The sequence below is a fragment of the Acanthopagrus latus genome, chromosome 3 (genome assembly GCF_904848185.1).
Source record: "Acanthopagrus latus isolate v.2019 chromosome 3, fAcaLat1.1, whole genome shotgun sequence".
In the NCBI taxonomy this organism is placed as follows: Eukaryota; Metazoa; Chordata; class Actinopteri; order Spariformes; family Sparidae; genus Acanthopagrus; species Acanthopagrus latus.
The window spans coordinates 25,279,185-25,293,420 of NC_051041.1; the positions used below are offsets into that span (position 1 = coordinate 25,279,185).

At 39.8% G+C, this 14,236-nt stretch overlaps 1 protein-coding gene across 7 annotated transcripts in view; it reads right to left on the reverse strand.

The window, feature by feature from the left end:
• thrb (thyroid hormone receptor beta) overlaps positions 1-14,027 on the reverse strand; it is a 163,433-nt gene extending 149,406 nt beyond the window's left edge. For 6 of the 7 annotated variants that reach the window (XM_037093494.1, XM_037093490.1, XM_037093493.1 and 3 more), the window contains exon 1: positions 13,622-14,027. The gene's annotated coding sequence lies outside the window, so the exon portion shown is untranslated. The remainder of the gene's footprint in view (positions 1-13,621) is intronic. The other variant, XM_037093498.1, reaches the window with a different exon arrangement.
• Positions 14,028-14,236: the final 209 nt, after the last annotated feature.

Here is a 14,236-nt window from a genome sequence, read left to right on the forward strand (position 1 = left end):
ACCCCTGCAAACAGTCTGTGACTCCTGCTGCCTTGTCCTTGAGTCAATTAATGAAACACGCTGTAATGATAAAGGTTCATTCAAAGTCAAGAACTAAGCTTTATAACCCATTATTTCTCCCCTTAGGTGCTCGGTGAAGTTAAATGCATATGCAATCATCCCTAAAATGAAAATCAGGTTCAGAAAGTTTTGCTGAAATAAAATACAGCATGTTTTCCAAGCTACAAGCTAAAATTCTCCTTTACTTTGCCAGTTATACTACCCGTCAATGTAAGCAAATTCCTCCTTGCAGATGCTCTGAACTTTTGTTTAGACTTGAAGGGGATTATTGGTCAAATGTGATTGCCCGCTCATTCCGTAGTTTGTTTTGGAGTTCAAGTTCAAACTTTGGCTGGGTCATTTAGGGACACTCAAACTTGAAGCTTCTCCAGCTTTACCTTGGCTCACTGCCTTGTCCACTCATGCCCTTCCTGTCTGAGGCTGTGCGCACTGTGCAGCACGGTTTCGTCTAAGATCTCTTTCTCTCTTCAGTCATATCTTCAGCCCAGCTCAGATCACAGTCCTCAAGCATGATGTCACCACCATGCTCCACAGCAAGGAAGGTGTTATCCAGATGTTGAATGGTTCTTGGTGTTTCCGAGGTGTAGCTCTTGGTATTATGTAATCTGATCAATAACCATTTTGCACAGGTGGAGTCAGTTGAATGACCAAACCAGCAGTTTGACAATGTGGTCTTAACTCAGTGTCTGCTAGCTAGAGATATATGCAATTAAAACATGGTTCAAACTACTTTAACTAGGGCCCTATAATATCCGTTTTTTTTTGTTTTTTTTTCCCAAATTCCATTTCATTTTTTCCCAAATTCCATTTTTTCCATTTAATTTTTTTTTCCTTTTACTCTTAATATACTACCAAAAACGGTGTGTTAGCATACTAACCAGCTAACAGTGAAAACACCAACCCTCACCCTGTCTTCTGAGCTCCTAGCCCTGGCAGAGTCAGGCAGCAGCTACTGTTAGCAGCAGTTAACAGTCACTCTGATGATATGCTGATAATATGAACACCTTTAATTATGATTTCTTGGGTCTGCTTCTTTGCAAAACAACAGTTCACCTGACTCATGCAAGTCGTTCGGGAACTGCTCAGCTCTGTACTAAGGGGTTAATGTCAAATTTCTCAGTTTTATCGCCGTGGGCAGCCTCTTCGCCATGCTTACATTATTTTGACGGAGGAGCTCAGTCTGTGGAGGAGGCTTGTTGTGCCACCCAGATTTGCTTCCCTCCATGCAGTTTGCCCCAGACATACGTTCCTCTTCCACATGAAAACAGCATTTCAGTGAAATTATGTCAAATTCTGAGATATTCTGCGATTAAATTTAGATTCGGTTTTAATCGGCCAAGTCTGTGATTCCATGATTGTGGAAATTATAGGGCCCTAAACACGCACACACACTGCATCTTCTTTGCAATACAAGTTTAATATAACATCTGTTAAACTTAGAACATGAAAGTCAGGTCAATAACATAACTTAGATTACACATTTTTCAGTTTTACTCAAATAACAGCGATGCAAAAATGAGTACACCCCACAACATAAACTACTAAATCTAGTACTTTTTGCCTCCATGATTTTTAATGACCAAGTCTTCTAGGCATGGAATGAACAAGTTGATATCTGACAATCTGACAATGTATTACAGGTAACAGAATAATTTCTGTTCAACCATGCTGCACTTATCACACTCTGTGCGCTCTAGTTGTAGGGATGGTCTTGATGTTTAAGATGCCAAGGTTTCTGGTGTCTGACTGAAAAGAACATTTCAACTGACAAAAGGCAAATGACTGCAATCCTCATCAGGCTGCAGCCATCACTTTTTAAATATCAAAGAGATAATTCACTGGGCTCATTCTGACATATCATGCTATCATATCTAACATTCCCATTTCAGCATGCACTTCATATTGGCCCATCACTTGGCAAAAACATCTTTCTGGGTGTCGTTAAAACAACACCAACATGTCTACAATAAACAGCGAGTAAACACTTCTGTACTGCACTGCTCTGGGGAAAAGAAGAATATCTTTGGGTGGTGAGTCTAGTATGCAGTAAAAGCTATACTGATATTATTCATGGCTAAGATTATTACTTAGCCATATTACCCGGTGTCTTTGCTTTTTTTTACTAAGCAAAGGATCTTGCAATAATCCCACAGAGCCAGTAAAACTGAAGAAAAGGATTGGGCTGCACCCCCATCCATGACTAAATAAGTAACAACTAAATTCAAAGTAAAGACAATCACATCCATAGTTTTTAGAGTGAAAATATCAGTTTAACTGTTTCTTATAGTCCCTGTGTGTATAGTTTGATTCAGCAACATAACAAAACAATGCCCAGATCAGCACATATTAAATTCATAGAGTGTGACTTATATGTGCCAGGAATTGTATCATCTAAGATGATGAATTCATGTTCATCAATAAACCAAGAAATCACAGAACAATTATGCTTCAGAAGCTGCCTGACAACTCTCATATTTTAAAGATTTCATCAGTATCAAAGATATCCACTGACCCTTGTCTGTACATCTACAGGTATACTACAAACAGGTGCTGCTTTATCTAATTTGGCAAACTATGAATGTTGAATTTGCAACTGTAAAAACTGAAAACAGAATAGCCATACCTGAAATTACAGCCCATTTGAAGACCTTAAATTTTTTTTCGTGATGAGTTCATCATATGGGCTCACAAACAGGCCTATTATGTTTTTGTAAGCACGTTTTAACCGCCTACATTTTTAACTCTGATTTCAAATTACTCCCTGAGCTGATTAAAAATTAAAGTTGATGGGCAAGTAGCACATTACATGGACAGAAAACGAAGAGATCCATTTTAGAATATAAGGACATTGCTCTGGACAGGATTCAAATTACCAGAGGATCAGCCAGTACACTGAAAAAACAGCTTTGACATCTACTGGATGGAATTGAAGAATCAGGTCACAATAGGGCAATTATCAGCGATAAATGAATGCTTCTTTGGCAAATTGGAACTGTCTTGTTAAATGTGTCAGATCAGATAAGTTGGCCTTATTCCGTACATCTCTTTTACTCTCCATTTATGACTTGTTTACAGTAAAAAGTAAAAATCTTGGTGTCAAAATTTAGAATTTGAAATACCACAAACTCTAACACTCTAACACAAAGCTTATCTGAACTTATATGTTTAATTGAAATAGAACTTATAGTTTATGATTTATTTTTCCCAAAACATAATAGTGCATATCAGAGTAAAATACTACTGGAACACAATTACTAATGCATTATCATGTTCATCACTACACAACTGGTTAAGAGAGAGATCACATTAATTGATTTTGTGATACTGGATAGTTTAATCTGAATCACCACACAATTATTATTCAATCATTTTTGTTTTATGTTTATATACTGAACCAGCCAAGCAATTACTACTACTAACTAAAGTCATCAAATATATTTAGTGGAGTAAAAAGTGCTTCCAAAATGTGCATCCATAATGTAGCAGAGTATAAGTATAAAGGAAATGCAGAACAATATTGAAAACACGGGGCTGCACAGTGGCCCAGTGGTTAGCACTGCTGCCTGCTGCCGGTTCGCGTCCCGGTTGGGGACGCCTGGGATCTTTCTGTGTGGAGTTTGTATGTTCTCCCTGTGCAAGCGTGGGTTTTCACCGGGTACTCCGGCTTCCTCCCACAGTCCAAAAACATACTGAGGTTAATTGATCATTCTAAATTGTCCATAGGTGTGAATTGTTGTGTGGTTGTTTGTCTCTATGTGTAGCCCTGCGATAGACTGGCGACCTGTCCAGGGTGTCCCCTGCCTTCGCCCTGAGTCAGCTGGGATAGGCTCCAGCTCCCCCGCGACCCTGCAGAGGATTAAGCGGCGTACATATAATGTGTACAGATGATGGATGGATGGATGTTGAAAACACTCCACAAAGTACCAGTCAAGTACTTTAACACTGAACTTGCTTGTAGCCTACTCAATTAATTATTTCACCACTGGGATTAACAGAGAATTTAGATACAGTAACAGTTTCAAGACACACCTCAGTCACATTGCTACAGGTAACCTGTAGAGTCTAAGAACATGACCCTGCTATGTACAAGAAATAACACTATAGCCTAGGAACAGCTCATGCACCTGTTGATACTTGCTAATTTAATTGATATTTTAATTTAATTAAAATACCATGCCAACTGACCTTAGGCCTCCCACCTCATGTATTCATTCATTCAAATTGTTCTATACAGTTCTCGTGTCATTAGCTTGTGTAGCGCTCTGACCTGATCTCTCCTTGTGCCACCTGCCTGAGGACTGGCGTGTCCTGGCCCTGCCATAACCATTCCACCGCACAACAGGACCACCAGCGGGACGCGAACCGCGTGGCCACGTGGCACCGCCATTACAACCAGGGATGCCAAACTACGAGTCGTCACTCTCCGAGCACCGCCACCTCACCTCTCGAATCTTTCCCCTTTGTATTCAATCTCCTGAGTCTCGAGTCGTGCGTTTTGGGTTCAAGTCTCTGTTGTAATCATAACACAACAGACCCTAAGGAAACTTGACATCATCCATTCATTTAAATAGCTGTTGCCGAACATTTACAGTGACAAGGAAAGACAAATCTTTTGATTTTGCAAGGTCTCTTGAATTAAATTGAAGTTTCAATATGATTTTTTTTCCAGAAAATCCATGACGTCAACTGCAACAACTTTTGGGGTGAGTTGGCTTGGAATTATCCACGAGCTATTATCTGGCTAAAGTTACCGGTGACATGTAAAAACACCAATCATACGGGTGAGCTGTTACTTTCAGACAGGCTTATGTTACAACAAAGTGCATTATTCTGGCAATTTCAGCAATGTAACTGGGAGACTGTGCATGCTTCTCACCGAAACAGACCATAGGATTGTGGTGTTTTTGGAACGCAAGTGTAGAGGATCATGACATTTTAAACTTTGCCAGCTCACCGAAGCTACTCCCCATTTAACATATTCAAATTTGCCAAATGCTATGTTAACCTCCAATTTAAGTAACATACTATTGTATTTACAGGGTCATGGTAGAAAACTGATCCCAGTTATAAATCACTGGTAGAATGTAAGTGTATTTAAACATAGCCTTAAGTAGATAAATTCATTGGACCATATTAACATCAAATACTGGCCTTTCACAGATATTGGTCTCAGTATATGTTGCCCGAGACATGACTATATTTATGCAATGAAATTACGGTAAATTGCAAAAATTGCGGCAACTTGCAAAAATTGCGGGAACTTGCAAAAACTGTGGATTGATGAAAAAGAGAAAAAAAAAAGTGGTTCCCCCAACACCCTGTTCTCACTAGGCTCTTACCTTAATGTAAAGAGTCATTTCTTATTACTTCCTCTGATAAGCAAGCATACTACATCACAGAAAGTGCTGGGAATATTTAAACTCTTGTCTTGTTTTATTGCAGACCTTAATAAACACATGGCTCGAACTTACAAAACATTGAAGAATTAAACAAGTTCTGTAGCTTTACAAAAGGAATATGCTACAACCTCTGTAAAAATGAATAAATTAAATATAAAAAAAATAAAATGTGTGCTTCCTGTTTTACAGAGGTAGCTATACAAAAAATCTTAAAGAAGAGTTAGTTTGCTAAACATGGGTAAATTAAATGAACTGGGTCCATACCCCTTGATAAAAGTTAACAAAGTGCCCATTGCTTATAATTCAAGTTGCCATGCAAATTAAGCACCATTTTTACAGAATTCAGAAGAATATCCTGATTAGTCTATGCTTCCGTCCTACTGTTACATAGTCCCTCCAGTTGGGAGTATGGAAATGCACTTAGAGAGGCAGAGAAATTCAGTCATTGAAGCTCGGCATACTGTACGTGACAGGTTCTAGAGAGAATTTGCCAGACAGTTTAAGGTGGTTCTAAAGTTATTTAATATTGTGTTTCCATAATGCTAAAAGACTCACAAGAGACATTTTACAAAATAAAATAAAATCATCAAAATCAATGCTGCCAACACCAAGAGTTCCTAGAGCCTATGGCTCAAGCTACAAAAACACTTGACACTACAGATCCTATAATGCAAGTCAACTGCTCAATTTTTACTAGGCCCTCTATTACTGGTGTATGTCCATATCTCACTTTTAATTTTTATTTCCCCTTGTTATAGGGCTGCATGATGTTGCAATTTTTTTTAACCCTATGGTGTATGTGTGTGTATATATGTATGTGTGTGTGTGTGTGTGTGTGTGTGTGTGTGTGTGTGTGTGTGTGTGTGTGTGTGTATATATATATATAAACAAATACAGGAATTTTCATCAGATGACGTGAATAGCACTTTATGTTTGCTGCACTGCTGCTATCTTGTGGACAATTAACCTGTACTGTTCTTATCTCTTTTTGTGGTACTGAGCTGTGTGGTAATGATATCAATGGTAAAACAAATTAGTTGTGTTACCTCCGACTGGGGCAAGAGATTCAAGGCACTGTTGACAAAGAACACGTGTTTGGTCAATATCATCCTTCTCGTAGCCAAAATAATTCCAGAGTCTTCCTTTTCAGTGATTTTCTCTTGTTTGAAGCTCATTTTTCAATGTTGTTACCAGGTACTCACTCCATGTGCAGGGGCGTGGTCTGCTTCAGCACACTGATTAAGAACTAATGTGATTGGTGGATCGCTGTGCATGCAGAGTCTGGATGCAGTGTGTGTCAGGTACCCTTGAAATCATATGAGTTCATTTACCTCCTACATTGCAGGCCCAGTGATGTGACCATTGCGCACACATACATCGTGATGACGATGCTCAAACGATATATTGTGCCGCCCTACCCTGTTGTAACACAAGTTTTCCAATAAAACATTTCCACTAAGCCTAAACTGATATGACCATGATGACATAATTTTTCACACTGGGAAATGCTCATAAATCCTTTAACAGTTTTGTGCAAGTCATAATCTAGAGCCCCAACCATAGCTCTAAACCACCCAACTGGACAGTGCTCCTCCAGAGCCACAGAGTAAGGTGCCTTACTGGCTTGCTGTTTACCTACCCCCTGCCTGCCTGTTTATCTCAGAGCTGTTTTGCACTGTGCCAAATGTAATCCTGCCTCAATGACCGAGTGAAGTGCCTTAACACTAACCTTCTGTATCCCACCATGAGCTTTTGGATCCTGTTACCTTTGTCCTGTTATTGGAACCCCCACAGCCATTCGGTGTTTCCCAACAATCATCTCTCTTCTAATAAGAGATGGGGGAGAAAAATGAAGTTGTGACCATTACTGAATATTCCAAGTGCAATATTAACTAAGATAATTGCTGTTGGGTTGGGGGGATAGATGATTGTACTTATGCAATCACAAATTTCACTGTACTGTTGCAGTCACAGCTAAAGACTTATACACATGACAAGGAAGTGGTTATGGTTTGTGGATGAACAATAGTGATTTGATGCAGTATGGAGTAGGGTTTGGCCCTATAGACAGTGACCTCAAATGATACATTTATAATAGAATTTGGATACTAAACATTATATGGCACCTATTTAGATAACTGCTCACCTGGGGCATATGGCACACTGTCTAACTTCCAGGATTACTCCCTGTTTATGTGGCCCACTAAATATGTGCATTAGTGTTTCTCATGATAGCCCCACCTGCAAGTTCCCACTCTGCCCATAGACTTAACATTGTGATGTCATAAATTGTTAAATAATTTTTCTTGCCTTGAGGAAAGTCTTACAAATAAAACCTCCATGGATGAAATTTCACAGACCTCTATTTTAAAGTTGGTTTATAGGGAAATCACCATGGAGATTTGTTAAAGGGCAACATGGGCAACATGTAATTGTTATGTGCCAAGAAGCCGTTAAAATAATAATACAAAAAAGATAATAAAATAAAGGTTATTATCATTTTCAAATAGGTTGAAAATAGTTCCATTTCAAGGAGATACGGGTGTGTCACTTTCAGTTAATTTTGCTTCAGATAGCTTTACACCTGTTAACTGTTCATTATCTGGTTAATTATTAAGAAAAAAAGAAACACAAAATGATGGAAAATACATGAGGTCAGACTGCGGGAGAATTTTTTGATAATTTATACTAAACCCTGTGTGACCACTGGGCAAAACTGAAAGCAGAGCTGACCAGTGCCATTCTATCTAGGCTCTACTGAAATCTTTGCAATTGACACACTCAGGTATTGAGCTAAAATGAAGCAATACTATCCATGATTATGTCATCCAACACCTGACTAATGACATTATTAAGCATGGATCAGTTTGGATTGATGAATCCAAAAGACACATTAAGACAACATATTCCAGTCCATATAGTGAAATGACTTGAAATGTCTTTAAGGATGTCTATTCAGTCATTTCACCATATGGATTGGAATTTATACATGTGGCAGATCTGTCACATTATAGCCTTTGGATTCAATGACAACTACAGAACCTTGTCCTGTTTTGACAAGATCAGATAATTTCATACCATAACATCTAGGTTGGAATGCAGCAAGATTCTCCAGTGAGAACAGCTACAAGCATGTATGCCTGTATTTGCATGCAAAGACAAACCTGCCAACTTGCATAGCCAAAGGCCTCATGAGCTACGGCACCAAGTGGATCACTGATTTTGGCTGTGCTTGGATCATGTTAGAGAAATAGTTCCTTTGAAATCACACCATTTTTTGGTTAACTGGTTAAATACTTCTCAATATACTGATTTATTACTGTACCCTTCGATATGAAGTTGCAAACGGCCACCTAAGTAAAAGCATTACTTCATTATCTGAATAAGTAATGACAGTCAGGTGACAACACCCCTAGGGTTTTGTATGTCTATGAATCATCTGCTCGTGGAACAGGTCTTGTTCCATTTTTTTTTTATGTCTAGTTCCATACCCTCTTTTCCTCCTGTGTATCTCAAGGCCCCCACACAATGCCCAGACTCAAACCAACAGCCAACTGCCTTTATCTGACCAATCCGTTGCCTCTTGTATGACCTGTTCGGCAGAAAAGTTGTATTGAACCTACCACTTCGACATGCTGCCAACTCCACAGTAGCATGTACATTCTGCGCTTGCACGAGATGCAATAAGCCTCCTTAACAGCAGGTGGTGCTAGTCTCGTGCCAGTACTCCAAAACATGAAAACAGGCTCAGAAGGGCAACAGCCAACCCTCTCAGGCTTCATGTTGAATCGGAGCAGACGCTGTCCGTACGGTACCAGAAGCTTCCTATGCAGCTAAACACAGATTTGTTCCCGAACTCGCCTGAATCTCCCCAGACAGCCAGTGGTTGGCCCGGTGTGCTTCAGGCTTTACCCACTTAAGTGATGTACTGTAATGTAAGATGAGATGTACATTTTCCAACATAGTGGTTATACATCTGCAACACAACTGCATAAGGATTATTTAAAACATACTGAACATGCTTCATGCTTCATTTCATTGCAGTGTTTGGTGTTAAGATTGATCACAGGGTTCTCCCCATATGGTGGAACAAAAGCGCTGCTCCGCTATACTGCTAGCTCAGTGCCACTATACTCATTTTCAATGTTAGTTGCTTTATAGCGGGTGTTTGTGGGCTGCCGGGGTGTTCTCGCAAAAAAAGCATCCCCCCCGCCCGGCTAACGATAATGAGCGTCCATCCGTCTGTCCGTCTGTATTTCAGTAGGTAAATGTGACTTGTCTTACGGCATGGCAGGGGAGTGCCAAGAAACAGCACTGGGGTTTTTGTCAGATAGATTGAAAATAGTTCAATTTCATTCTACTTTTTATTTATTTCACTTTGTGTAAGAAGCAGCTGTAAAACGGTGGAAATGACTTATTTAACTATCATAATTTGATCCATTCAGTCCTGTTATATGTTGAAAGTCTAAAGGGGCTGCAAGATTAAATCATTTTGCCTCTGTTAAAAATAGCCAGCACTATTTCACAAATGAAAAGCTCTGTTAGGAAATATAACCATCATCACAGCCAGAACAACTATAGACACATCGAAATAAATACAAGGGTTAGGAAGCTGAAGACATCTATATGAATAATGCAGAGTTAAGTTTAGCTATACTTTGCTTTTTCTACATTAAGTACAATATATGGCAGGTGGAACACCTGCTCTAGCTCATCATACTTAAGTAATCCCACCTTTGAGTCTGTTAGAGGTAGCTCTATGGATGAACATTAAAGTGAAAACACTGTTAGGGTGGACCCCTTACAGGGTTGTCACTTATTCTGAATGGACCACTGAGGTCATCAAATTGATTTGAACAGTTGCTGATGTTGTCTTGTCCTGATGAATGAATTTATCAATAAATGAATACCTAAATAATTGTTGTTGTTTCTGCATTAATGCTGCACTCCAGACAACTCAGAATTCAAACCATCTACGAGAAAAAGTATAATGGAAGTCCACTTAAAGTCTACTTGTAGACTTGGGCCATCCATTCTGACTTCAGGAAGAAGCAGTTGTCTAAGGTCACACAACAATGGCAACATTTTATTTGTTTAGTATTTGTATTAGGCTAGTGAATGGAATATTTAGACATGTTTCCAAACTGCTTTAAAATAAAATGTATGGTGGCGCTTATTACCTCACGCGTTGTTTTTCCTCCTTTATTTTGTTTATATTTACAAGCACACTACTAAGGGGTTCGCTCATGTGTACACTTGTCAAAGAGACATCATTCTATTACAGTCAGCCAGGTTGTTTGTTTACTTTTGGTGTGCACCTGGAACACTTGAAGGTAGGAAGTTGGAAATTTCAACAAGGAAATTTCAACCCCCATTGTTGACGGGAAACCAAAGGGTGAGGTATATCAATTAAGCCTGCTCTGGAGATACACACAATCCTGAGAGGATGTCTAATCAGGCTAAATAAGTGGATACACCTGCATGTGTTTATCCGAAGCCTGTAGGGCATTTATTAATATTTACCACCTTCTCACTCCAGGTCCACAGGTCCACATGTTGAAATTTTGTACAGCTCGCAATAGGTGTGCAAATAATTTTTCCATCATGACAAATAAACACTAAAGATTCAAACCTAACAAGCACCTTCCTACCTTTTAGGAGAATACAAAGTTTCAAATTAGTATTTGCCTTTTGTTACTAAATCAAATCTTTATTTTGAATGATGAAATGAATGGAAAAAATGTTAAATTAATGCTCTTGACCAATCTGCAACTTGAAGAACTACAATTAATCAATTACACGGAATAATTCAAAGACCAACGGTATGACAGTGTGTCAGAGGCTACTTTAATCTGCACCATACACAAAATATCGATGCGTTAAACTCATGCCATGCTTTGTCCAACTGTCATCAAAGGGGCATAGCCCTTATAAAAGGGGTGAACAATTAGGGGTTGACTATGAATATTAATATTATCACAATATGGCAACATGCAATATCCAAAATCCAGAGCTGTATGGTTGTTTTTTTTTAAGCTTGCCTGGAATATTTCATAACATACTGTTATAAATGAGGCACTGTGTGGCTTCAGAGATGCCCTGGCCTACAAATCATAATCTCCAGACATAGGGCAACATACTTGTCTGATACAGACCCCAACAAAATTACATTCAGTATTTTATATAGAAGGTAAAAAGAAACGCAAAAAACTAACATTCCCACTGAAATCATGACTCACATCACAGTTGATACAATATCTGTCAAAATAACCGCAGTATAATTTTGTTTTGCTTATCCTCCAGCCCTTCTTTCAAAACAACACACATCAAAGGGGGTGTCAATACTAGCGCTTTCCAGCTGTTTTTGCCAAGGACTGTTCCTGTATCTACAAATGGCATGTTTTTTTCAAAAAAAAAAAGTCTGCTGTATGCAACTTGCAGAAATACATATAAACTCTAGGCAGCACTGTTGCTAACACGAGCCTGCTCTGTGAGTTGAAGACGTTCACACAGGCTCCCATAAAACAGCGGAAAATAGGCTGACGGCACGACCTTAAATACCCTCAGCTGAGGACTGATGCTGCCTTCAGTTGCTCCTTGGAAACCCCCATACTACATGATGTAAATATGGACAGTCGTGCATTTTAGTCCTTCTCGTTTTAAAATAAAAACTGCAGTATCAGCAACGTGTGAACATTTTTTTTTACGCATTAATGTTTTTCTAAATATGAACAGATATAACCAATGTGACCAAAAATGGCTAGTACTTGGGACGCGTTTTCTGATGCTGCGTTTTATAAATACATATTTATCTGTATGTTTTTGGCACTGAGGGGGACAATGTGCTATCGTGACTATCATATATTACTTATAACAGCCGCTACTGTCTCAGTCCACAGCTATCCGCCCCCTGAACCTCACAACACTCAACACTCTAGCAGAAAACCTCCTACAGTCACCTTGCTGGATCGTTCATGCACGAGCACGCTTGTATTTTCTGACAGCATTCGAAGGCATCATTCCATGCTCAAATGGTAACATGTCTCCTTTCGTACTGCAACAAACAGGACTGTTTATACTAAAGTGTAAATTAGTCGAGCTAACTTTATACTCATAAACAAATGATCCCCGGGGGCTAATGCCGTGTATTCAGTCAAACGCAGCACTAGTAAACAACTCAGACTTGTGTTTGTGCAGTGTCACCAGTGGGCAAACTGTAACATTCAAAAGTCCAACCTTTAACATAACTAATGCACTGTGAAAGGATTGCTTATTTTTACATGCCAGATGTTGATCGAGTGCTTCAGCGAAGTTCATGTTGCCGAAACGAAAGCAAAGATTACATCAGAATGGTGAGCCCAAATACGTTTCTGACATATATCCCAGGCCACGGAAGTAAAAATGAGCAAGACCCTGCCAGACGATCATTATCCTAAACTACTAGGGCGCCCTACGCTCCCTGAGAAAGGATCACTTGGGCCCATAACCCAACTCCCTCAAGTCTTCATAAAGCTAACGTTAGTCCGGGTCCGTGCTGTTTTTCTCTTGCACTCACAGAACCTCGAGCCAAAATCCATCATTTTAAGGTGCTCTCGCTTTTTGTAGAAATTAACAGCCCATTAAAGCAATCCCTAGAACGACTTGAATAATTACGAAGCGGTGTTCAATTCGGCGAGACTAAAATAGCCCAGAAAACGAATGCAATTTTAACTTTTTAGATCAATTGTCCTTTCATCCTGCAGTCTCATTACGACACAATACACCATCATGGGTGTAAGGGAGCTCAGTGGTAACCAATTATAAAGTTTAAATATGACAGTCATAACGCACTGCTTTCGGAATTAATTGTAATCCGAATTGTCATTAAGACTCATATGATTCTGGAAAGGTCCAAGTCATGTTCACCTGGTGAGAATTGTATCCCGACTGGCGAGGCAACACGGAATTGATGACATTTTTAATGAAGTTTGGCAAACACTATTCCCTCCATAGGACGTAACACATTGGTGGTCATGTTAAAGAAGCGTGGACATTATTGTGACATTTAGCTTAGGAGGCGCGGTGTATGGCCACCTAGCTGCTGTACTGTTAGACAGACAGTTTTTTGGAGAGGCTGTCATTGGCTAGACTATGGTCAGAAATATTCCAAAATTGAAACATACCGCATATGCAAGGCGAAGCTCGTATCCAAATGTTATTTGATGTCCCAGTGCCCGTGCATTCCTCCTCAACTGGAACCAGTGTCGATCTCCGTCGGCTAAACTGAACGGGACACAGCGCCAGGGTTTAACCTGAAATGACCCGCGCTAGTGCAAATCAGGCGAGAGCTATGCGTGTGTCTGCGTGTGTCCTGTATCTGCGTGGAGAGAGTGTAGTGTGGGCTACCAGTGTGCGGTACGCAGTACACTCTGTACTCCGAAGGCAGAAAACTTCCTCATAGATCCAAAAACAAAGCTTAAAAAGCGGCAGATTTACGAAACTGACAATTGTAGCGCTCCGACTGATCGCTACGGGGAATCAGAGAGCCGACTCACAGGCAGGAACGGAGCAAAATAAGCCTCGCCCTTACTACAAACTCCCAAGTTTTTTTTTTTTTTTTTCGTTTGCGATGGCGGTTGGCTGCCTTAACAGTGGCCTGGTGCATGTACAGCAGGAAACATACTGCTCCAGCTGTGTGTGTGTGTGTGTGTGTGTGTGTGTGTGTGTGTGTGTGTGTGTGTGTGTGTGTGGTCAAGAAAAGCAGGGGATGGATTTGGATGGAGTTTATTTTAAATGAA